The sequence below is a fragment of the Humulus lupulus genome, chromosome 3, assembly GCF_963169125.1.
Source record: "Humulus lupulus chromosome 3, drHumLupu1.1, whole genome shotgun sequence".
In the NCBI taxonomy this organism is placed as follows: domain Eukaryota; kingdom Viridiplantae; phylum Streptophyta; class Magnoliopsida; order Rosales; family Cannabaceae; genus Humulus; species Humulus lupulus.
In genome coordinates this window covers 53,911,912-53,937,163 of record NC_084795.1, presented here as the reverse complement: position 1 = coordinate 53,937,163, position 25,252 = coordinate 53,911,912, and the positions used below count along the sequence as shown (strand labels likewise).

Sequence of the window (25,252 nt, the reverse complement as noted above, 5' to 3'; positions counted from 1 at the left end):
AGAATGACGGGGATGGCAGGAATGTTCTAAATCTAGGAGTTGTACAAGGGGTTCAGGCTCAGACCAATGCTGAGAGGAGCCTGAGAGATTATGTGCTACCCACTCTGACGGGAGTACAAAATAGTATATGCCCACCAGCTGTAGAGGCCAACAACTTCGAAATCAAGCCTGCTATTTTACAAATGGTGCAGTCCTCTGTGCAATTCAATGGGTTGCCCTCTGAAGATCCTCACACCCATTTGTCCAACTTTCTGGAGTTGTGTGGAACCTTCGAATATAATGGGGTGAGTGATGACGCAATCAAGCTTAGGCTCTTCCCATTTTCTCTAAGGGACAGAGCTAAAAGTTGGCTGAACTCTCTGCAGCCAAACTCTATTGTCACCTGGCAAGATCTAGCTCAGAAATTTTTGTCTAAATTCGTCCCTCCGTCCAAGGCTGCTAAATTGAGGGGAGAGATAAATAACTTTTGCCAGAATGACGGAGAGTCACTGTATGAAGCTTGGGAACGGTTTAAGGAACTCCTGAGAAGATGTCCTCATCATGGCATTGAACAGTGGATGCTAGTACAGAATTTCTACAATGGTTTATGTCCGACAACCAGAACTATTATTGATGCTGCAGCGGGTGGCACTTTTATGAGCAAGAGCGCAACTGACACTTAAGAGTTGCTGGAGGACATGGCTACAAACAACCATCAATGGTCTGAGGAAAAATCATCTTGAGTCAGAAAGGTAGCTGGGGTGCATGGTGCATGAGCTGGATGCAATCACTGCTCTAACAGCGCAAGTAGCCTCTCTGACAAAGCAGTTACAATAGAGCAGTGTATCTGCTAATGCGGTTCAGATGGCAGTGAGGTGTGAAATGTGTGGTGGTGCTCATTCTGTCGATCAGTGCCCTATCTGTATAAATAATAACACCTCAATGGATCATGCCCAAGTTCAAGCGGTGGGAAACTTTCAAGGCCACTCAATAATCCATTCTCCAACAACTACAATCATGGGTGGCAAAATCATCCCAATTTTTCGTGGAAGAATAATCAAGGCTAACAACCTCAGTTTCAGGGCCAATTTCAGAATAACATGCCTCAGCCACCTATGAATCAAGCTTCATCATCACAACAGCTTAGGCCTCAACAATCAATGCCTCAACCTGAGAGGCCTAATGAACTGCAAGCTTCCTTGTTGACTCTTACTAATACCCAGACTCAATTTATGACTGAGACCAGATCCTCTATTTGAAACCTTGAGACATAGGTTGGGCAGTTGGCCAATATGCTCAATAACAGACCCCAGGGAAATTTGCCCAGTAACACTGAAGTCAACCCCAAGGAGCAAGTTTAGGAAATTACTCTGAGGAGTGGGAAGCAAACTGAGCAGCCTAGATCTCCACAGGCAGTGGTTCAGAATAAAGAGATGGGTGAACAGTCTGGTTCAGAAAGGGTTACTGAAGACCATCAACAGTCAGAACAAAGTCCGCCAGTTGTTATTGAGCAGCCAGTTAGAGTTCCATACCCTCAGAGGCTTAGAAAGACTACACTTGATAAACAGTTTTCTAAGTTTCTTGAGGTGTTTAAAAAGCTGCACATAAACATTCCTTTTGCTGAGGCCTTGGAGCAAATGCCCAGTTATGTTAAGTTCATGAAGGAGATTCTGTCAAAGAAAATGAGAATGGAGGACTATGAGACTGTAGCACTCACTGAAGAGTGCAGTACGATTTTACAAAGGAAATTACCCCAAAAGCTGAGAGATCCAGGGAGTTTCACCATACCTTGCACCATTGGCAAGTTTGAATGTAAGCACGCCTTATGTGATCTGGGGGCAAGTATCAATCTGATGCCCTTATCTGTGTTTAAAAGACTTGGTTTGGGGGAGGCAAAACCAACAACTGTCACTTTACAGCCCGCAGACCGATCGTTAACACATCCACGAGGTATTATTGAGGATGTTCTTGTGAAGGTGGATAAGTTCATATTTCCAGCTGACTTTATTGTTCTGGACATGGAGGAGGACACAGATGTCCTAATTATTCTTGGTAGGCCATTTCTAGCCACAGGCCAAGCTCTTATTGATGTTCACAAAGGAGAGCTTAAGCTTAGAGTTCAAGGAAATGAGGTGGTCTTTAATGTCTTCAAGTCTATGAAGTATCCGGTGGCTAGTGACAGTTGCTTTAGTGTGGATGTGATAGAAAAGGCAGTCTCCAAGAGAAGGGTGAGCAGTGATGCCTTAGAGGCAGTATTATTGGGTGATGAGGGCGACGATGATGATGATGCTGAGATCAGAGAATGTGTAAACTGGATCAACTCGTTCTTACCATATTGGAAGAAGTTTCAAGAACTAGCAGATGCGACGGATAAACCGCTAACCTCCATTCAGCAGCCACCGCAGTTGGAATTAAAGGTCCTCCCAGATCACTTGCGCTATGCTTATCTGGGAGAGAATGAAACTTTACCTGTCATTGTGCAGCTGACCTGTCAAAGGTAGAATTGGAGAAACTGTTGAGGGTTCTAAGGGAGCATAAATTGGCCATTGGATGGACCTTGGCAGATATTAGAGGGATCAGCCCATCGACAGTGATGCATAAAATTTTGTTGGAGGAGAATAGCAAGCCATCCATAGAGGCCCAGAGAAGACTCAATCCAGCTATGAAGGAAGTAGTGTTGGAGAAAATTCTTAAATGGTTGGATGTTGGGGTAATCTACCCAATTTCTGATAGCGCATGGGTGAGCCCTGTGCAAGTGGTACCTAAGAAGGGTGGAATGACTGTGGTGAAAAATGAGAACAATGAACTCATTCCAACAAGGACTGTAACGGGGTGGCGGATTTGTATAGACTACCGCAAGCTCAATAAGGCCACAAGGAAGGATCATTTTCCTTTGCCTTTCCTTGATCAGATGCTTTGACAGATTGGCAGGCCATAGCTACTACTGTTTCTTGGATGGGTATTCTGGGTATCATCAGATCGCTATTGCACCAGAGGATCAAGAGAAAACAACCTTCACATGTCCTTATGGCACATTTGCTTTCAGGAGAATGCCATTTGGACTATGCAATGCCCTTGCAACATTTCAACGGTGCATGATGGCCATATTTTCAGACATGGTAGACCGATGTATTGAGATTTTCATGGATGATTTCTCAGTTTTTGGTTCATCATTCGACCTCTATTTGGGTAACTTGGAGAACGTGTTGCGTCGTTGTGAGATGGCAAATCTTGTGCTGAATTGGGAGAAATGCCATTTTATGGTAAAAGAAGGGATTGTTCTTGGCCATAAAATTTCAAGTGAGGGAACTGAGGTAGATAGAGCAAAAATTTCTACCATTGAAAAGCTGCCTCCACCAGTTTCAGTCAAAGGAGTTAGAAGTTTTCTTGGTCACGCTGGGTTCTATCGGAGATTCATAAAAGATTTCTCTAAAGTGTCCAAGCCCCTCTCAAATCTGCTTATGAACGAAGTTGTCTTTGATTTTAATGATGAATGTTTGAGGGCGTTCAATTTCTTGAAAGAAAAGCTTATTTCAGCTCCAATTGTGATAGCTCCGAATTGGGAATTGCCTTTTGAGTTGATGTGTGATGCCAGTGATTACGCAGTGGGGGAAGTTCTGGGACAGCGGATTGACAAGGTATTCAGGTCTATTTACTATGCTAGTCGGACTCTAAATGATGCTCAGCTGAATTATGCCACTACAGAAAAAGAGTTGCTAGCTATCGTGTTTGCTTGTGATAAATTCAGACCATATATGATTGGTAACAAAGTGATTGTCTACACTGATCACTCTGCCATTAAATACTTGATGTCAAAGAAAGATGCCAAGCCTCGCCTGATTAGATGGATTCTTTTGCTTCAAGTATTTGACTTGGAGATTCGTGACAAGAAGGGCAGTGAGAATGTGGTGGCTGATCATCTCTCTAGACTTGAGGTGGGGGAGACTGAAAATAAGAAAAAAAGTGCAAATCAATGATCACTTTCCTAATGAGCAGTTGTTTGGGGTAAGTGAGACTTTAGCTGTCCCTTGGTTTGCTGACATAGTGAATTTTTTGGTCGCCAAGATTGTGCCGCCTGAGATGTCAAAGCAGCAATTAAAGAAATTCTTTTCTGAGGTGAAACACTACTATTGGGAGGAACCTATTCTCTATAGGCATTGTGTTGACCAGATTATCAGAAGGTGTGTTCCTGAAGAAGAGATGCAGTCCATTCTTAATCACTGTCATACTCAACAATGTGGAGGGCACTTTGGAGCATCAAGAACGGCGGCTAAGGTATTACAAAGTGGTTTTTATTGGCCTTTATTATTCAAGGATGCCAATGTTTTTGTCAAGGCTTGTGATAGATGTCAGCGAACTGGTAACATCTCGAGGAGAAATGAAATGCCTCTACAGGGGATTCTTGAAGTGGAACTGTTTGATGTATGGGGCATCGATTTCATGGGGCCTTTTCCACCATCTTACAACAATGAATATATTCTATTGGCAGTGGATTATGTATCCAAATGGGTGGAGGTTGCAGCAACTAGAGCCAATGACGGTAAAATTGTTCTTAATTTTCTGCATAAACATATTTTTACTAGATTTGGCACTCCCCGAGCTCTGATTAGCGATGAAGGGAAACACTTTGTGAATAAGAAACAGGATGCATTGTTGGCTCGTTATGGAGTTTATCACCGAAAAGCTTTGCCTTACCATCCTCAATCAAATGGGCAAGCTGAAGTTTCAAACAGAGAAATAAAAAGCATCCTTGAGAAGACCATTGACAGTTCAAGGAAAAATTGGTCGAAAAAGTTAGATGATGCGATTTGGGCTTACAGAACTGCATTCAAAACACCAATAGGCATGTCTCCTTACAGGTTGGTGTTTGGTAAAGCATGTCATCTACCAGTTGAATTGGAACATAGGGCATTATGGGCTATGAAAAAGTTGAATTTTGATTGGAGTGCCGCTAGTGAACGAAGGCTGTTGCAACTGAATGAACTTGACGAGTTCAGAAATGAGGCCTATGAGAACGCCAAGATTTATAAAGAAAGAACAAAGGCTTGGCATGACAAGAACTTAATCAGAAAAGAGTTCCAACCAGGGCAGCAGGTACTTCTTTTCAATTCAAGACTGCAATTGTTTCCTGGCAAATTGAAGTCAAGATGGTCAAGGCCATTCACTGTCGTCCAAGTTTTTCCATATGGTTTTGTGGAAGTTCAGGGCAATTCAGGTGATTCCTTTAAAGTCAATGGTCAGAGATTAAAGCCATACTTGGGTGGTAGTTTTGATCAAGCGAAGTCTATCCTCCTTCTGAAGCCTCTCTGAAGAGAGGTTCAGCGTCCGGCTAAATGACGTTAACGACATCGCTTGTAGGAGGCACCCTATGTTTTACTTGTTATTTATTTTTCTTTTGTATTTGTAAACAATGGATATTTGGTTTATTTTTGGACTTTTAGAATCGTGAAAAACGTGAAAAATAAAAAAAATATTTGAAAAAATCAAAAAAATAGAAAATCCTTAAAGGCCGCGGCATAGCCATATGATGCCGCGGCATTGGGGGTACCAGAGGCCCACGGATTTTTGAAGTATAGGGGCGGGCCGCGGCATTGAACCCCAGTTTTCCCAGAATATCGAGGCGGGCTGCGGCATAGGTATCAGAGGGTCGCGGCATTATACCCTGGAGATTTTATGCGGGTCGCGGCATGGTCAAGGTAATGCCGCGGCCCGAGTCTGAAATTTGGGATAAAAATCCCTAATTTGGCCACATTCTCACTCATATCAATTTCAGAATTGTTCTCCTACTCAAAACATCTTTTTCTCTCTAATTCTTGAGACTTCCATCAGCCAAGGAGACAAAAAGAAGAACTTTTGTGCCATTCAAGTAAGTGTCTCCTATCTACTTTAGTGCTTTTGATTGGAGAATAGTTTTCATTGTGGTATTGTGAATTGCTCTGTGCTTTTCTTGTGAGACATTTAAGGGGTTTGTCGATTGTTTATCTGGGAATTACTGTTTGGGTTGTTGATTGTGTTAATCATAAGTTTTGGGGGAGTGACACCTAAGGAAAATTGTACTCAAAGTCTTGAAAACCTATTTGGGGGTTAGTTTGTTATTGTTTTGAAAGACACTATGGGTCCGAAGAGAAATCCCCCTAGAGGTACCTCCTCAAAGAAAGCCTCCTCATCGCACACTCAACCACCACCAACACCACCTGCCCCAGCTGATTATGACACGAATTTATTTGTCAATAAGGACGCAGCTGATTTATTTAAAAAGATTCATAAGAGATCGGTGGTAAGGGAAAGGGGGTTCGAGCTTAATGAGGCCACTGTTGTACAAAACCCTGCTTATGACATTATCAAAGCTGAAATAGTGCGCCGTAATTGGGGTTTCCTATGTGACTCTACTTATGTGGGCTCAGCCAACTGCTCTCAGATATATGAATTTTTTGCCAACTTCTCATATCAAGATGCAGATCAGAACAATTTTATCAGGGGTAAATTGGTGCCTACAACATCTTATGCATTTAACCAATTACTGGGCCTCCCCTCATTGTCGGCACAAGAGGATGAACATTGGCAGTTGGCCAACTATGAGGAGCCAGACTATGACTCTGTGGCTGCAGTTTTGAGTATGGAAGGGGCACGTTTCAATTATCATAATGGAAAGCCCAAAGAGTTGTACAGGTGGCAGCTAAACCCAATTGCGAAGGCGTGGGTTTATTTTGTGAGTGCACGTTTACTGCCGAGTTCTCATCTGTCTTCTATTGATAGAGAGCGCTGTTTGTTGGTGTATGCTATCATGACTCAAATGAAAGTTGATGTGGGCCGCATTATTCACTATAGCATTCACAACATCAGCAGATTCAATACTACAGCTGGTGTCGCCCATGGTACCTTCCTCTTGACCCTATGCAACACTTATGAGGTACCAGTCTACAACAGCGACCTAGTCCGGAGGCCAATGGGGGCAATCAATCAGACTATGTTTACGGCATTTCCTTCAGCCTCTCTAACGTCACCTGCCTCTAGCCAGCAAAATAAGCGTAGCCGGGCTGATGAACCAGTGGACATCGATCATGCTGAGGAGGAAGACGCAGATGAAGCAGGTCCCAGTAACCCACCTTCGCGTTTGGCAATTGGTGGACCGATTGATGAGCATACGCAGCGCACGCATGATCGATTGGATTACCTTATTCAGCAAAATCAATACTTAATCCAATCGCATCATGCGCAGAATGAGCACTATAATGACTTCATGGTCCAACAAAATGAGTATGGGCGGGTTCACATGAGGAGTTGAATGCTTTAGTAACGAGGTGGACTATGAGCTCCGCTGATGAGAATTACTTCACTCCTCCACCCTAGTACACTCCATACCAGTGGCCACCTCCACCACCTCCTCCGCCATACTGATGTGGCGTCAGGTAAGTTCTCTTCCCTTGTTCTTTTCTTTATCACATTGGGGACAATGTGCATTTTAAGTTTGGGGGGGAGCTTATTTTGTTTTGTTTTGTTTTGTGCGTTGTTTAGTTTAGTTTTTAGTCTGTTGTGTTATTTTCTGTGTTGTTTAGTGTAACTGTTAAGCCATCATTCTTGTCTGTTGTTGCTTTGTCTTTGCTCGTGAAAAGGAAATTGAATTCAACTGTGTGCTTGGTTCAATTTTTTTAGAGTTTATTCTTAAAAGTTTTGTGGGAAATTTGTAATATGTTTTGAAAATGCAACATTTTGGATTTTATTATATGAGTTTGACTAGGGTTGGTGGAATGACAATTTGACTTTGATAGAACTTGCATTATTTGGCCTTTGAGGCGAAATCCTTGATGACGTGTGTTTAGAAAAGTGATTTAGGCAATTTTATTGGATCGATTGTGCCTTTCAAGCCAACCTTGATTTAATTATCCTTCGTTACCCTTTTTAAGCCTTAAACTTGGTTTTTGTTCTTGATTATACTATTTGAGCCTAAATTTCCTAACTTCATTATTTTTGTTTGCCTTTTCCTTTGTTATCATAAGCATATAATTTGTGGGAAAGAAGAATGAAAAATAGTAAGGAATTGGTATGATTGGAATGTAGGATGATTGTACAAAAAGAAGAGAGAGAGAAGTCTTTGAGAAAAAACAAAAATCACTTTGTCACACTCCTCGATTATATAGATATAGCAAATCTTAAGTTTGGGGGAGTGTGATTCAAAAAATAAATAAATAAATAAAAATAAAAATAAAAAAAGAAGAAAATGATGAAAAGTGTTGTACTCTCTCTCTCTAATTGTATAAAAGGGTGATTTTTGGTGTGGTGAAGAGAAATTTGGTTGGTTTCAAGGTTTTTATGCTTATGGTAATGATTGAGCCTAAATGACAATTTTATCTACCCTTGCCTAAGCCTAACGCTATAACCTGTGAAAGTCCTTTTGATTTCAAAACACGTGTTGTTGACATTAGTGGAGAAGGTCAAGTAATGCAAGCATATTGTAGAGTTGGTTTGTGGAATTTTCTGGAATGAGTTAAGCATATATGATAGAATCCAAGTGTTGTAGTCATTTTCATTATATATTATTGACTTCCCTAATTGAACTGTACAAATTAGACTTTAAGGCAATTGAGCTGAAATTCTGGTTATAAATATTGCAATTGAGATTTCATGAGTTTTGGCAAAGCAGTGTAGATGATAATGATGGTTTAGCCTGTTCGTTTTGTGTTTGTTTCTTTTTGATAGTTTAACTTGGTCTTTACTCGAGGGCGAGTAAAGGTTAAGTTTGGGGGAGTTTGTTGAGTCTAGTTTTTATCATGTGTTGGTGATGTTTTTAGTAGCCTTTTATTTCGTTTTTCTTTCATTTAGTGCGGGTTTATGCTTTGTTTGTCTGTCTTTGGGAATATCAGGAAGAATTGAGCATGTGGAAGAAAATGCCAAAGAAAGGGAAGAAATAACCAAGTTTTTCATCATATTTTGATAAAGAATGGTTCTCAACACAATTTGGAAGTGTTGGTGAAATTTTGGGATGAAAACTTGAAGAATTGAGAAATCCCTTAAGAGCCACGGCATGAGCAAAGTGGAGCCGCGGCTAGGGGGGAAGCAGAAGCAATGTTTTTTGAGGAAATCCTCGGGCCGCGGCATGGCTATAGAGAGCCGCGGCATAGATGGGCATTTTGCCCAGAACTCGTCAATGCGGGCCGCGGCATGGAAAGGGCTTTTTGCCCAGGAATTTGAACACGGGTCGCGGCATAGTGTATGTAGAGCCGCGGCCCGCCTCTTTAAAATTCGAAATCCTAGGTTTTTAAGATGGCGAAAAAGAAGAGAGAAGGGACGTACGGATTGTGGATGAATGCTGGTTTTGAAGGCTAAAGACCTAGAGTATTTTTACATGTTTTTCTTCTTCTTCCTGATGTTATCTTTAATTTTTGTTGTGATTAGCATTGTGATTATGAACTAATTTTCTGTTTAGGATGTTTAATTGAATCACTTGAATCTCTGTTATGAACTAATGCAATTTTTATATTCTTCTTCTTCAATCTTCTTCAATTCCGTATAACCTGTTCTTATAGATTGATTATTGATTGGCCATCTTTAGTCATTTACATATGTTTTTAAGTCAAAATCTGAGAAGTGAGATTTAATTATGTTGTGGTTATATTGGACATAATTCTAATTTAGAACGAAAGTATCTGAATTAATTGTGTAACTATTATTAAGTTGTTGAGATTAATGCTACCTGTGTGGTTCAATTTACCATAATAATATAGGAAATTGTCACCTAGGTTGAGTTTATAATTCATAGTATGATTATAGGCTGCTATATCAACTTGTTAATTGAATTAGGTCAAAAGAAGAAGAATTCGCACTTTGCATTAGAGAATAATAGGGAGGATAGTTGATGAGATTAAATATCCTAATTGTTTCTCAGTGATTAGATTAAAAGTTTTTCTATTAGTTGTTATTCCATTCAATTTTTAATTATTGTTTCTGCAATTTATAGTTTCTTTTGGTGTATTTACAAAAATCAAGAATTTCAATTCATCAAATAAAACAAGAAATTAATTGACTGGTAATTGATAATCAGTCCTTGAGGACGATACTTGGTTTTACCATTTTATTACGAGTTTGCGACTGTATGCACTTGCATAGCTATAAATTTCACAACAGTCGGCAACTGTGTTGATTGTGCAGAGCATTTCGCCATGCCTGGAGTTGTCGGGTCAAAGGCGAATGCAGTGGATAAATTTCTCGAGGCTAACCCTGCTGAGAAAATGGTTGCACACCTCTTCATTGTGGGTAAACTCAACTTTCACAAGCTGTCCCCGGTTTCGGATCCCCGGTTGTCGTGGAGTATTCCTGGATCAAAGAAGAAGAAGGCTGCTTCGGCTGAACATCACTCGGACGGGGGTGAGGTTGAGCGTGTGCCAGAGGGGGTCCCCCTTGGACATGGGCAACCCCACCAACCGTCTTCGTCTCCCAGGGGATGCCCTCCTTTAGCTCCTGCACACCGTGACATGGCCCACCACTCCCAGGATCAACAGGTCATGCCGAGGGGTTTCGTCTGTCCTTATTATGAGGACTTCGATGCTTTTCCTCAGGCTTCCCTTGACCCTGGTCCATCGGGGGCTCATTTTTTTTATCTTCCTTCACCCTCTCTTGGTCCATCGGGGGCTCATTTTTCTGATCTTCCTGCGCACCCTCCTGGTCCATCAACGACCCATTTTTCTGATCTTCCTGTGCCCCCTCCTCCTTCGGCGAGCGGGTCATCTGTCTTTACTCAGCCAAGCACCCTTCGCTCGGAAGGCGCGCCCTGGGTGGGCCCATGGAGACCTCTTATGGGAGACGGTATGTCCAGATCGCTACGGACCTTCCTGAGGCTGATTGGAGTGGTCTTGGGAGTTTTGCTATATCGGAGCTTAGGGAGACTCTTGCGCGTTCCACCGCTTGGGTGAGTTCATGCATCTTATGTCGGCCTTATCCCTTTTCTCTCTCTTTATTTTTTCTTTTGCTTATCATTGTTATTGTTATTTTTCTTGTGCAAACCTATACAGTGGCTCAGCGATTTGTCGACTCAACTCAAGACCTCTCCACGTCGAATGTTGAGAGGGACTGTCTTACAGTCCAAGTCCAGGGGCTCGAGAGGGAACTTGCTGAAACCAGGCTTAAGCTAGAGAAGGCCCTGGCGAAGGCCTCTTCCTCATCAAAAAAGAAGAAGAGGGCGATTTCCAAGGCCATGATGCTGTAGGAAAGGGTCACTAGCTTAGAGACCGAACTTGAGGGTGCCAAGACTACTATCGCAGCGTTGCAGGGGAGGGTCACTTCCATAGAGGCGGACAAGGCAGATATAGAGGCGGACAAGGAAGCTATTAAGTAAAGATCCATAGAGCGCGCCCTTTACGGAGTATGGAGGCAGAATTCCAACTTCAATTTCTCCTCCTTTAGCGAGCACGCCGTTGCACGGGCGGCTGAGTGGAATGCCTATGGCAGGAGGCCTTGAGATTGTCATTTTGTGATTTTTTTCCAATTAGTCCAATGTGGATGTATGCTCGTTCGAGCCCTATTTTGCTTGTAATTTCTCTGAGTCATGTTATGTTATCAAAAATCTTTTTTTTTTATATATATACATATGTGATCATTCATCCTTATTCCTCTGTGCTCGAGGTCTTTTTGGATAGGTTCTCTTTTTTATTTATCATGCTTGAGGTCCTTTGGAACCCATGCGAAGGGGTTCAATAGGTCCCTCTTTGGTGCCTCTTGATTGTTCTTATAAGGATATATTAACCCCTTGGGTTCTAGTTATCCTTTTATATATTTTTGTGCGTGCTTATTATTTCTTGCGAGAAGCGTCCTTCTTGTCATTATTCATAGTACTATTTTTGCAAATGTCTCTTTTAGGACCCTTTTTTGCTAGACAGCTTGGTGGCCGCTCTAGGCTTATTGGTGGGTGATCTTCATGAGGCCTTCCCTCTCATGGGAGCATCTGCCTTTATTTGGAGGCTTTTCTTGTAGGACCTTTTGGCCTCCTTGATGTTCACAAGGGTAGCTAATCCTTGTGAACTCAAGTGATGCCTTGCAAGGTATTCTTCCTGTTTATAAGGGTTCATCGCATTTTTATATATATATATAAGGACCTCATTCAAGGGTCCATTTTGGATCCTCCTGATAGGGGGTTCTTTTTAGGTACCCTCTAATATGAGGGGTCATTTTAGGATCCTTTTGATAAGGGGTCTTTTTTTAGGTTCCCTCTGATATAAGGGGTCCTTTTGGGATCCTTTTGATATCAGGGGTCCTTTTAGGATCCTCCTCATAGGGGGTCCTTTCTAGGATCCTCCCGATAGGGGGTCCTTTTTAGGGTCCTCCTGATAAGAGGTCCTTTTTAGGTTCCCACTGAGATGAGGGGTCCTTTTAGGATCCTTTTGATATCAGGGGTCCTTTTAGGATCCTCCTGATAGGGGGTCCTTTTAGGATCCTTTTGATATCAGGGGTCCTTTTAGGATCCTCCTGATAGGGGGTCCTTTTCTTTGCTGTATATTTTTCCTCCTGTCCTACCCCCCTAAGTGCTTGGTGAAATTTATTTCAGCAGGTACTTTGGTAGATGCCATAGAGAAGAAGAATAACATGTGAAGTTGCAAACAGTTTCATTCATAGCGTGTGGGTTACAATGACATACATGAAAGGGTTACAACTAATTGGGAGGTTACCCAGGTAGCCTCTTTGATCCTTACTCACTAAGTTAACATAACAAGGAACAAACTTAACATAGGTTTTCTTTGCATCAGGTGCAGAAGTCTCACTGGTAGTAATTCTTGAGGTGTTCCACATTCCATGCCTGAGGTATAACGGTGTTATCCAAGCGGGCTAGTTTGTAGGTGTTTGGTGGTATGCACTGAGCGACCTAGTAGGGTCCTTCCCAGTTCGCCCCTAGTACCCCCGCCCCTAGTACCCCCGCCCCCAGGTCTCACATGTTGGGGAGTACTTTCCTCAGTACCAAGTCTCCTACCCTGAACGTTCTCTCTCGCACCCTTGAGTTGTAGTACCTCGCTGCTCGTTGCTGATATGTGGCTAACCTCAGTTGTTCCCTTTCTCTCTTGGCTTCCAACAGGTCCAAGTTTTCGACCAATGCTGTGATATTAGCCTGGTCATCATATGTTTGCGTGCGGATGGAGTTAATCTTCATTTCTATCGGAAGGACAGCCTCACAGCCGTAGTCCAAGGTGAAAGGTGTCTCCCCAGTGGTGGAACGAGGGGTGGTCATGTAGGCCCAGAGTACATTGCGGAGTTCCTCGACCCAGGCCCCTTTCAACTTTTGCAACTTTGTTTTCAAGTTCCTTTTCAGGATCTTGTTGATGGCCTCTACTTGTCCATTGGCCTGTGGGTATACTACTGCGGAGAAACTCCTCTTGATTCCTTTTTCCTTGCTGTATTCCTCAAATATTCCTCCTTCAAACTGCGTTCCATTGTTGGAGATAATCTTGTAAGGTATTCCAAATCTACAGACAATATACTTGTTGACAAAGGTGGTGATTTGCTTAGCCGTTATGTTGACTAAAGGCTCTGCTTCCACCCACTTGAAATAGTCGACTCCTACCACCGCGTATTTAGCTCCTCCTCTTCCTGTTGGTAGTGCTCCAATCAAGTCAATTCCCCACATAGCAAAGGACCACAGACTGCTCATGCTCACCAGCTCATTTGGTGACTGTCGGGGGTAACTCGCATGTCTCTGGCAATTGTTACACCTTCTCGTGAAGTCGCTCGTGTCCTTCTCCATGGTTGGCCAATAATACCCTGGCGGATGGCATTTTTTGCCGTGGACTGCCCCCCAGCATGATTTCCACATTCCCCTTAGTGTATCTCTTGCAAAAAATTTAAAGCCTCTTCCTTGTCTACGCACCGCAAGAGCGGGGTAGAGAAACCTCTCTTATATAAGGTTCCATCTACTAGGGTGTACTGAGCAGCCTTGTAAGTCAGTTTACGGGCCTCTTTTTTGTCCAAAGGCAAGGTCCCGTCATTTAAGTACCTCACGATGGGTGCAAACCATGGCTCCTCAGTGCTATTGACCATATTGATTCTTTCTTCTGATATGCTTGGCTTGGGGAGGTATTCGACCGGTATGGACTCAAGTCTGTCCTCGTCTCGTGTGGAGGCAAGTTTCACGAGTGCATCGGTGTTGGTGTTCTGCTCCCTTGGAATCTGTTCTATGGTGTATTTTTCGAACTGATCCAAATACCCCTTCACGTTGGTGAGATATGCTGCCATTTTTGGACCTCTAGCCTGGTATTCACCCTTCACCTGAAACATTAGTAGCTGTGAGTCGCTAAAGACATGCAAGTGGGTTACCTTTAACTCCTTAGCTAGCCACCGGCTGGCCAACAACGCCTCATATTCTGCCTCATTATTGGAAGCTTCGAATCAAAATCTCAAGGCACAATACATCTTGTGCCCTTTAGGTCCCGTCATCACTATGCCAGCGCTGGCTCCCCCTTCGTTAGACGCCTCGTCTACATGGAGGCTCCATTCTTCAAGGTGTTTTTCCTCTTCATGCGCCAGTTCATTCTCTTCTATTTCTCCCTCCTCATGGGGTCGGTATGCAAACTCGACTATAAAATCTGCAAGTACCTACCCGTTGATTGAGGTCCTTGGGGTGTCAGTGATGTCTAACTGACTCAATTCAATCGACCATTTTAACAACCTCCCGAAGTCTCCGGCTTATGCAAGACTTGATGCAGGGGGTGTTTTTTAGCACCTCAATAGCATGAGCATGAAAATAGGGCCTCAACTTTCGAGAAGCCACTATCAAGGCATATGCTAACTTCTCTATTTTTGGGTACCGAGCTTTCACATCTATTAATCGTTTGCTCACATAGTACACGGGCTGCTGGTGCTTCTTTTCCCCCTTGACCAAGGCGGCGCTTATGGCATGCTCTGACACAGCTAGATAGAAATACAATTTTCCCCTTTTTCTGGCTTGGCCAAAAGAGGTGGTTTTCCAAGGTGTTCCTTTAGCTTGGTGAAGGCATCCTGGCATTCATCATCCCAAGCAAACTTTTTGTTCCCATTTAGAATGTTGAAGAAAGAGAGTTATTTGTTAGTAGACCTGGAGACAAACCTATTGAGGGCTGCTACTCTCCTCGTTAAGCATTGCACCTCCTTTTTGCTTCGTGGTGAGCTCATTTCCAACAAGGCCTTGATTTTTTCAGGATTAGCCTTGATACCTCGGGAATTCACCATAAAACCTAGGAACTTTCCTGATGAAACTCTGAAGGTGCATTTGAGTGGATTCATCTTCATTCTAAACTTTCGAAGGGTGTCGAACATTTCCATGAGATCGTTGGTGAGCTCTCCCACCTTCTTTGTCTTTACCAACATATCGTCTACGTATACTTCCATGTTCCTTCCTATTTGATTTTCAAACATTTTGTTCACCAGCCTAGACCAGTACTTCGTAGTTTTCCTGAACTACGTTAAACTGGCTCTGTTCCAGCTCCCGCGAAACTCATAACGACTTTTGGCGGGGTTAAAATATATGTTTCTGAGGCACGAGTGGAAGGTCCCCACTCCAGCAGATATTATGTATTTCTTATGCCTCAAGGCCAGTCCTGACCAGAAGGGGCGAAGTAACAGCTTTTACTACCTCACTTGCTTTCCCAACTCAGCCTTTGTCATCGACCTTTCGAGCCACCCAAATGAATATAAAGACTTATTCTTTATGTTAAATGGGTTCAAGAACTGCGAGCACCGATACTTCAATCGCCCTCGTAAGTCGTCTATCTTTATGAATTCAGCACGTGAACTTTCACACACTTTTTTTTGTTTAAGTATTCTAACTGAGTTCATTCTTTGTGCAACTATATTTGCAAGGATAGGGCGATGTGAGAACATTGGGGGTCCATATGAGACTTTGTCTAGTCTTCCTCCGAGGGAGAAATACTTGAGAAAGACTTCCATCAGGTTGTGAACGATGCCACCATGGTGGCCTGCAACCTAATCAGCAAGGGCTAGACACTGGCTCTCAGGATCCGAGTTCTTCTTCATGTTATTCCCGAGCTCCCCCTTCCTCAAGAAGCCTTGCCAGCCAATAAAGACCTCGAGGAGGAAGAAGACGTGGCACCGCTGATGCGTAGAAGGAGAGCTCCTAAAGATAATCAGGGGTCTAATCCAGAGTGAGTTGCATTCGGGGTAGCAGCCGGTCCCTCCGGCCAAGGTAACCCATATGGAGAGTTATCGGACTGCTGCCAGTTTTAGGCTAATTCGCTTCAACCCTAACCAGCTTGTTAGTCGCCATCCTACCGACCCGGACCTAAACACAACCCTTCTTTAGTGTGTGGACCATTTGGTGGTACGCTATGACCACAGCTACCCCAAAGGTACCATTGTTGTTTACATCACTCTCAATTTTAGGACCTGGCCTTCCTTGCGTCAGGGTGAATATGACCTTGGCTTTAGGCAGTATGAAGATGAGTCTAGCCCTGAAGAAGGACCTGAACTCCCTAGGACCCAGGCGGTAGTAATTTTAGATTCTCCCCCCCCCCCCCCTTTCGTAAATCCAAGAGTTAGAGATTGTGCCTAGCCCAGTCCATAACCCCAAGCCGATCGTAGTAGATTTCTCCCTTAGCTTGGAGGGTAGGGTTCTTGCTTTTTTTTTTCTTGTCTTTACATTACTTTGAATAATTATTTCTTATATTTGAACCTTCTGCTTGTTCTTTTTCAGGTGAAGATATGGAGCTGCCAGATGCCCTGGGTTTGAGGGGTGCTTTTAAGGTCGGTGGGACTGGAGCTGGTCCTATGGTGAAGAGGGCCAGACTAACAAAGAAATAGACTCCCTAGAATGGGGCCACTACTGAGTCTCCGACTAAATAAAAGGTGCCAGCTCTACCCAGGAGTAGCCACAAAAAATCCTCCCCTTAGCTCCGGTGACAACAGTCACGGTTCATCAAGCTCTACCTCCTCTTCCTCAGCCTGTACCTCCCTCGATTCCTCAAATGATCCAAAGCGGGCCCCTACAATCTAGATCCTAGTCAAGCCACTCAACCTGGCTAGGATCCCCTAGGTGTTTTGGGGTATTGTGTATGAGATGGAGAGCCATATGGTTGGCCATGCCTACTGAACCAACGCCAAAGACTTAAGGTTTATAGATGAGCGTACTTCTGAGGACGTCCTTGAATCTTCTATGGGGATGAACCTCACAGTAAGTCTTTCTCACTCTTCTAAATTTTATTTTTCTTTTCTCCTTAGTTTTTTTAACCATTCTTGACTTGCCTTATCCTTTTGCAGCCTATCCTTTCTCAATTCCGAGGAATGGCTTGGGTTAAAGCTAGAGACGAGGAGCTCCGAGCCACCCTGAGCGTCGCCAAAGAGGGCGAACAGTCTGCCAAAGCTTCCCTGGTTTCCTCCCAGGAGAGCGAGCGGTCAGCAAAGGCTACTCTGGCTGCTTCCCAAGAAGGCGACCCTGTTGCCAAGAATCAGGTCGTAGAAGTGAGCCATCGTTTGGACCAACTGCAGGTCGAGAATGAGGGGCTCAGGAAGAAAATTAACGAGGTCGAGGCCAAGTCCAAAGAGGAAGTTGCGGAGTCATCGACTCAAATGGAGGAGATGCTTTACCATTGATGGGCTTTCAACCAGGACGAAAACTTCTCCTTCATGAAACTAGAGTTATGGGAACCATATCTTGCCAGGTTCAAGATTCAGTTCTCACAAGAACCCTCGGAGACTGCCAAAGCTTCTGAAGCTATTGAGGGAGATGGCGAGCAGGTGACCTCTTTGGAGGGAGTCGACGGACCCCAATGATTTATTGTTTTTGTTTTTATCTTTATGCTTCTGTAGTTAAGTCCCTTGGGACCAAAACAATTGCCTTCAGGCTCAGGTCGAGGTTTTTTCTCCTTGAGATAACAATATATTTTTTAATATATATCTAACTTGTGAATCCTTAGATTCTTTTACATTCAAAATCTTAGGGGTTGACAGTATATCATATATATTTTATCAATATCTTAGTTGTATCCAAGACTTTTCTCGCTTAATTGCGTCATACCTGTTGAGAATCAGGTCGTGGACCTAGTCGCATCCAGGATTTTTTAATAAGCTTAGTAGCATTGTACCTATTAAGGATCAGGCCTTGGACCTAGTCATATCCAGGGATTTTAGTAGGCTTAATAGCATTGTACATGTTAGGAATCAGTCCTCAGACAAGGCTAATATCCATGGGTTTTTTGTTTTTAGAAATTTCTCAAACTTAGTTCGTGTTGGAATTTTGAAAACCCGAGCTTTAAAAAGTCGTTGAATAATCAATTTTTCCAAACTCTAAGTTTAAAAACTCTCTTTGGTTATGTGCCCCCAAGGAAACCAGAACTTATAAATGCTTTAGGTTGCTTTTATAAAATGAGATCGTGATATCAAAACGATAAAATTGATTACTTAATAATCCAACTGTTATTAAACTTAAATGGCTTTTATAAACAAGCCTTACATAAACTATAACTCCGAAAACATAAAAGAAAACAAATTTATTGATAATACTTATTTAGGTGTAGGGCATTCCAGGTCAACGGGACTATTTCTCCACTTAGTCGGGCTAGCTTGAAAGTCCCTTCGTGCAGGATCTCCAATATCTGACATGGTCCTTCCCAGTTAGGCCCTAACACACCTTCCTTGGGATCTTTATTTGCAAAAAATACCCTTCGGAGAACCAGATCTCCCAATCCGAGTCTGCGTCCTTTCACCTTCGAATTGAAATAACGAGTGATTTTCTATTGGTAATGGGCGAGCTGTAATTGGGATTCCTCTCTTTTTTCTTCGATTAGAATAAGGGATGCACTAAGTAGCTCGTGGTTATGACCCTGATCAAAGGTCTTTTGTCTATGGCTCATCACCAGAACCTTAATTTGGAGCATAGCCTTACTCCCAAAGGTCAATGAAAAAGGAGTCTGTCCCATGGAGGTTCGATGTGAGGTCTGGTAGGCCCAGAGTACCTACAGGAGCTTCTCGGGCCATAAACCCTTGGCTTTGTCTAATCGTTTCCTTAAGCTCGCCTTCAAGGTATTATTTACGGCCTCGACCTGCCCATTGTCCTGTGGGTATGCTATTGACGAGAAACTCTTGGTTATGCCATATTTTTCACAAAAGTCTGTGAAGAGATCGCTATCGAACATTGTTCCGTTGTCAGACACAATCTCTTTCGGGAGTCCAAATCGACATATGATATTCCTCACAACAAATTCAAGGATTCTTTTTGAGGTGATGGTTGCCGAAGGTTCATCCTCTACCCACTTCGTGAAGTAATCGATGGCGACAATAGCATAACGAACTCCTCCTTTTCCTATCGGCAAAGAACCAATTAGGCCAATTCCCCATGCTGCAAATGACCAAGGGGATGAGATCATGGTTAGCTCAACAGGAGTATCTTGGGCAACTATGGCGAAGCATTGGCATTTTTCACACTTTTCCACATACAAGATCTAATCGTTTGTAAATGTGGGCAAAAAATAGCCCTGTCTCATTACCTTTAGAGCTAGGTTTTTCCCCCAGCATGGTCTTTGCAGAAGCCTTCGTGTATTTCTTGCAAAATAGTAGGCGCTTCCTCGGGCAGAACACATCGTAGGAGGGGCAGCGAATGCCCTCGTTGATATAGGATCCCTTCAACCATAACATACTGCGAAGCTTGATATAGCAACTTTCTCGCGTTGTTTCGATCATCGGGTAGATTTTCGATTGTGAGGTACTCCACTATGGGGGTCATCTAGGTCAATTTATGTCAATCATTCTGATCTCAACCGTTTATACCATTATACTTGGGCTTTCCAAGAACTTCACCGGAACTACATTCAGTGTACCTGCCTCTTTGGTTGTAGCAAGTCGAGCCAGAGCATCAGTGTTGGAACTTTGCTCGCGGGGTACTCGCTCAACGGAGCTAAACTCGAAATCAAAAAACTCGCCCTTTTCCTTAGCTAAGTAGGCTGCCATTCTGATACCTTGAGCTTAGTATTCCCCCAATATCTGATTTACTACGAGCTGAGAATCACAATAACATTGGATGGCTTTTGCCTTTAACTCTTTCATCACCCTTAGCCCTGCCAATAAGGTCTTATACTCGACTTCGTAATTAGATGCTTCAAATCCAAACCTGAGAGTTGTATGGAATCGATGCCCTTCAGGTGAGTTTAAGATTATCCCAGCTCTCGATCTATTTTCATTAGATGATCCATCAACAAAGATTTTCCATAATTTCTGTACCGGCTCCCTTACCCGCTCGTCCTGAAAACCTATGCACTTGGCCACAAAATCAGCAAGGGCTTGGCTCTTGCTTGCAGTCCATGGTATATATAAAATCTCGAACTGGCTAAGTTCGATGGACCATTTTAATAGGCGTTCCGACGTTTCAGGCTTTTGCAAAACCTGCCTTAAAGTTTGGTTGGTTTAGATGTGAATAGAATGGGACTGGACGTATGGCCCAAGCTTCTTTGAAACCAAAATGAGACAAAATGCAAGCTTTTCTATCAATACGTACCATGATTCAGCTCTAAAAAGTCTCTTACTTGCATAATATATAGGTTTGCGTGCCCGATTTTCTTCTCAAACTAACATAGCACTGACTGCATTTTCTGTCATTGCCAGATATAGAAATAGACATTCTCCAGACGTCGGTTTTGATAGTATGGGGGATTCAGCTAGATGCGTTTTGAAGTCGCGAAATGCATGTTCGCGTTCTTCGGTCCATTCAAATTTCTTGTTTCCTCTGAGCAAGTTGTAAAATGGCAGACACTTGTCAATGGTTTTTGAAACGAAGCGGTTTGAGACCGCCACCTTTCCAGTTAGGCTTTGGACTTCCTTACGCGACCTAGCCGAAGGCATTTCTAACAACGACCTGATTTTTTCTGGATTCACCTCTATCTCCCTTGTGTTCACTATAAACCACAGAAACTTTCCCAATGCAACTCTGGAAGTGCACTTCTAGGGATTCAACTTCATGTCGTATTTTCTCAATATGCCAAAACATTCTTCTAGTTTGGATACATGGTTACTGGCAGTCTTTGATTTAACGAGCATATCATCAACATACACCTCCAAGTGTCTCCCGATCTGGTTAGCGAACATTTTGTTTACTAACCGTTGGTATGTAGCACCTGTATTTTTTAGCCCGAATGGAATAACTTTGTAGCAAAATACGTTATGCTCATTCATGAAGTTGGTATGCTCTTGGTCTGCAGTCATGAAAGACATGAGTTCGTGACCGGTTGTGGCATCTACCAACTGGTCAATTCTAGGTAGTGGGAAACAGTCCTTAGGGCAAGCCTTGTTGAGATCGGAGAAAACCATACAAGTTCTCCACTTCCCATTTGCCTTCAATACCATCACGGGATTAGCAACCCAGACAGGGTACTTTTCTTCCCTTATAAATCTGCATTTAAGTAGGCGAGCTACTTCTTCTTCTAATGCTTCAGATCGTACTGTCCACAAAATCCTTCATTTTTAGGACTCTGCAAGCACATTCTTGTCCAAGTTCAAAGTATGCATTATTATACTCGGAATGATTCCCACCATATCCTCATGCGACCACGCGAAGACATCCAGGTTCTTGCTCAGGAATTCGACCATCTCCTTCTTCCTTTCGGCTTCAAGATTTTTTCCAACTTTGACAACTCTTGAAGGTACTTCTGGGTCGATATTTATTTCCTCAATCTCTTCTATTGATTTGAGCTCAGATCTATCTTTGCCTACTCGTGGATCAATGTCATCTCATTGGGCAACCTCGTCATCCTCTTCTCGAGGTTCTTCCGTCCCACGAGTAACTTCCATTACCCGGGACTCCGCACATCCTTCACCTATGACCATTGCCTGCTGCCCGGGTTGTGATTTTCTCTTCATAGCAATGTTGTAGCATTCTCTGGCAGAGACCTGGTCTCCTCTTACTGTGCATATCCCCAAGGTTGAGGGGAACTTCATTTCCATGTGTCGAATCGAGATGATGGCCTCAAAATCCATTAGCGCAGGTCCTCCCAAAATCACGTTATATGTAGCCAGACAATCGATTACCACAAACTCAAGTATTTTGGAAACAGTTAGTGGTTCTTTTCCCAGTGTAACCACCAGTCCGATCATCCCTGTGGTTGTTGTTCCTTCACTTGAAAATTCGTACAGAGTCATTGAGGTCTCCTTCAAATCGGTTACGGACAATCCCATCTTTTCTAGGGTGGACCTCAAAAGCACATTTACGAAATTTCCATTATCCACCATTATACTCCGTACCCTTCTGTTAGCAAGCTTCACGGTTACCACCAACGGGTGATTATGCAAGAATTGAACGTGGCTAGCATCCTCTTCCGTGAAAATGATTGGTTGTTTTCCCAACCGCTGTTGTTTTGATAATCGTTGATCTGGAATAACTTCCACATCGTTATGAGTTTTAAGCTCATTTATATACCTCTTTTGGGCCCCGCTGCTCGTGCCTGCCAAATGAGGTCCTCCGGCAATAGTAGTTATATCTCCTCCTACTATAGGGGGAGGGTCGACCTGATTCATCTGAGCACTAGGCTGACATGTCGAGGCCTCCAGAGCTAGATGAGAATTCTGACTGGCAGTTTGATTGGGAACAACCCAATTTCGGGCATACTGGGCTAATGGTCCAGCCCGATTGATAGTCTCAATCTCATCCTTCATCTGTCGGAAATCATCGGTGTTATGACCGATGTCAATGTGGAATCGGAAAAACATTGTGGGATCTCTCTTCGCCCTTTGATGCCTTAAAGGTTCTGGCTTCTTCCATGGGAGGCGATTAGAATTTTCCAGGAAGATATGTTCCCGAGTATCTGTTAGGTCAGAGTAGGTAGCATAAACTGGCTTGAATTTCTCCACAAACTTGTTCTTCTTCGTGCCGTTATGGTCACCCTCACCATTCTTCTTCTTCTTATTGTTTCCCACCTAGTTATTCTGGGTAACAGGTTGAGCCGTAGCTGCAACACTTGTCACCGCTCCAGCGGGTTGGATAGGGGCTTGGTTGGTTCCTGCGACAGCAATCACACATCTTCCATGTTTATCCACTATTAAGCTCGGACCAAGAACTCATCTATAATTTTAACTCATTTTCATTGGAGTTCTTGCCATAGGTCGCCTCCCACCAGGATTCTTGTCCTCATCACCATGAGCTTTGAGCTATGATCAGCTTCCCTAGCTTGTGCTGCAACATTGGCGAATCTGCTCATATATGTTTTCAGGGACTCACTAGGTTGTTGTTTTACATTGGCCAATGAATCGGCCTCTACACGAGCTGCTTGTGAAGCTTGGAAAGCTATCTTAAACTCGGAAGTCAACTTCTTCCACGAGCTTATTGAATGTTTCTTGTACTTTTTAAACCACTGTCTGGCAGGTCCGACTAGACTCGTGAGGAACAGGATACTTCTTAGATTGAACCCGACATCGTGGGCCATCATCATTGTGTTGAACATCCCGAGGTGGTCGGATGGATCCATGTTTCCATCAAATGTCGGCATGTTCGACATCCTTAAGCCAATAGGATATGTAGCTGCTGCAATGTTTGGAGCGAAAGGTTCGAGCTCTTGGGATTACGATTGCAGCAGCTGGAGTTCTACTCACTGCACAGGTGGATTTGCTGGGGCATTTTGTCACGAGTTCTCTGTGCCTGGGGTTTTTCTCACTGCACAAGTGGATTTGCTGGGGCATTTTGTCTCTGTGAACTTGTCCCAGCTCACCCCGGCGTGTTGTTGTGAGCACTCCTGGGAATCTGTGCAGAAGGCACGGAGCTGAGGGTCCCAGTTCTGACTGACCAACTAACATGCTGATGATGATTCCTATGGTGACCAGTGGGTTGAGCACTTCTATTATTTCGCTCTAAAGGTACAGAGCTCAGAGTGGCACTCCTGACAGAACGACTAAGTTTGGACCGGTTATTCCTGTGGGACTTATGAGACCCACTTTGCGTCTTTCCAACATTAACGTCGGTTTCAAGAAGGGATAACCAAGCCAGAACCTCCTCGATTTGTCTATTTTCCCTTGCGAGATGGCTCCTTTATTGGGAATTCTCCATCTCAACGGCAGTCAAATATCCTGGATTAGGATTTGGTGGGAGTGGCACTGAACTCTCAGCGTTGTCCAGGCTCACCGGGTTGATGCAATTTTTTGCCAACAGAAGATTAAAAAATCTAATAAGGATTTTAATGCTTATTTATAAACTGTAATGAGATAATAAGAACCCTTTCTTATACACAAAATTTTTACGTGGTTCAGTGGTTAAAATCCACCTAGTCCAAGAGACAGTATTATTGTTTTTCTCTCACAATTTCTGAAGAGTTTCAGTAATACAAAAAGGTCGTCCCCCTCCCTGTCCAATATCCCTAATATTTATTGGGGAATTTCCAGGACAGGTTTGGGTAACCGTGTGAATAAATATTGTATACATTTAATACAGATTATTCCCATTTACATTGGGATATGATTTGATAACAGAATAAATATACTCCCGCTATCTCAGATAATAAATTATAGATATGCAATACAGCCTGGGAATTAATGAGCATATATGAGCCTCCGAGTCTCTTGGGATCCTTCAGTACGCGCTCTGACCAGGTTTGCATGAGCTGAATTATCTCATCCGAGCTAGTGATTAAAGATTATTTGAACCTTAGCTCAGATTAAGCTCACAGCGCCTAAGAGGTGATCTGATAATAACCTGTAGGCCGTGTTGTCAAGTCCCAACTTGAGTTGGTCACATCATTGTTAACCAAAGTTTCTATTTGGATACTTTTTCACTTATCCATCTACCAGCCCTACCCCTAGCTGAGTGAATAAAGTCATGCTAATTTTTAGGGTACAACATCTCGGAATCCAAATCCTAAGGGATAGGAAGAACAAGTTCTTGGCACTTTCTCAGGCTAATTATATCATTAAAGTACTTCAAAGATTCTCTATGGAGAATTCCAAGAAAGGTCAGTTACTGACCAAACATGGAATTACTCTCTCTAAGGAATAGTGTCCTAAGACACCTCGGGAGGAAGAGGATATGAGAATGTATCCCTATGCTTCAGCAGTTGGAAGTCTAATGTATGCCATGCTGTGTACAAGATTCAACATATGTTATGCAGTAGGGATTTTGATTCGTTATCAATCAAATCCTGGTTTGGAACACTGGATTGCAGTAATGCACATTCTCAAGTATCTTAAGAGAACGAGAGATTATATGCTTGTATATTCAGGGGTGAGTTGAACCCTTCTAGATACACTGATTCTGATTTCCAATCAGAATAAGACTGTCGTAAGTAAATGTCTGGGTCATTGTTGACTCTTGGTGGAGGAGTTGTGTTCTGGACGAGTA

The 25,252-nt window shown here is 43.1% G+C and overlaps 1 non-coding gene across 1 annotated transcript; it reads right to left on the bottom strand.

Annotated features, from left to right (window-relative positions):
• Positions 1-440: 440 nt before the first annotated feature.
• LOC133827962 (small nucleolar RNA R71) lies at positions 441-547 on the bottom strand. The gene has a single exon (XR_009890610.1). It is a non-coding gene; the product is annotated as a small nucleolar RNA R71 (small nucleolar RNA).
• Positions 548-25,252: the final 24,705 nt, after the last annotated feature.